Consider the following 1,426-nt stretch of genomic DNA (forward strand, 5'->3'; position numbering starts at 1 on the left):
ATGCTAGCATTCCATTTCAGCAATTCTAGTTCACAGGAGTCAGATGCTATCAATTCACACAGCGATGCATATTGCATCTGTACTGGCCAAAAGCAGATGAGAAGTGACATGTGTTTTGAGATGATAAATCTTTAGCTGTAAAAGCTGAACCACTGAGTTATAATCTATAACAGAACTTGCAGTGGTTTTCAAAATCAGGCTCTTATGAGGAGATCACCTCTGGTAGACTATGTCAGGAGATTTATGTTTTAAGCATGATTGTTTATGTTGCTGCATGCCTTGCTTACTAAAACTGTATACAAAATGCAATAAGGTCCATGGAACCATTTCTCATTCAATGCTCTAATTAACATCAGTACCACTAATCAGCAGTGATCTTTTTCTTGCATGAGATTGCAAGAATCACTTCAAAGGAATGTAGACAAAAATCCTCTCACAAAATTGTTACTATTAAAATGTCAGCCAGAAATGTATTGTGCAGATAGGGAATCGCAATTTCTGATGCATATACCTAAGTTGAGATAATTGTCATCACTTGGACTCAGTGAGTATATTTGCTGCACAGGAACTGAAGTACATATAAAGATAACACACACAATCACACAGGCAAATCATGTGAAGAGTATGGCCAGGTAGGACTCATATAGCAGTATTTTTATAGTCCAATAATTAACAAGTGATCAATTTTGCTCTTAAGAGTGAAGGGAGTAAAATGCCAATATGGGAGTCAGATAACAGTTGGCACAGAGTCATGAAAGTAACCACAAAATAATGAAATTCAACTTGGAGTGAAAAGTCATATGTAACAGTATTGGTTTGGATAATGATAAAGAAAATTCAATAGTATTGACATGTAGAAATCTATCAATCTCAGTCATGAATATACTTAACAACTGAACCTCATTTACACCCTAGGCAGAGAATTTCAGAGAAATTCCTCCTCATCTCTGTCCTAAATGGTCTGTCCTATATCTGAAACTGTATCCCCTAGTTCTAGATATCCCACCACCACCCAGCCAGTGGGGAAAGGGGAAACTTGCTTCTACCCTGTTGATCCTGTTAACTTCTGTAAGAGTTAAGTGTGTTTGACCAAGATTATTACTTATTCTTCTAAACTCTAGAGAATATAGGCTCATTTATTTAATCTTCCCTCATAGGATAATCCCTCCATCCCAGGAATTAGTTTTAACGAACACTCATCACACTCCTCAGATAAATAGACAACAATATAAAACTGGTTAATTGAACATATAAGTGTAGTAGTCAGATGAAAGGGAAAATTTGAAAAGCTGATAGCAGACAGAAAAATAGACTTTCAGATTATATAAAGTAACAATGGATGGAGAGGTACATAAAATGTACATTTAAAGTGAGACTGAAGCAACTCAGGGAATAGATATCTAATTATGAAGGATGACGGTCTCAT

The sequence above is a fragment of the Stegostoma tigrinum genome, chromosome 11 (genome assembly GCF_030684315.1).
Source record: "Stegostoma tigrinum isolate sSteTig4 chromosome 11, sSteTig4.hap1, whole genome shotgun sequence".
NCBI classification, from domain to species: Eukaryota; Metazoa; Chordata; class Chondrichthyes; order Orectolobiformes; family Stegostomatidae; genus Stegostoma; species Stegostoma tigrinum.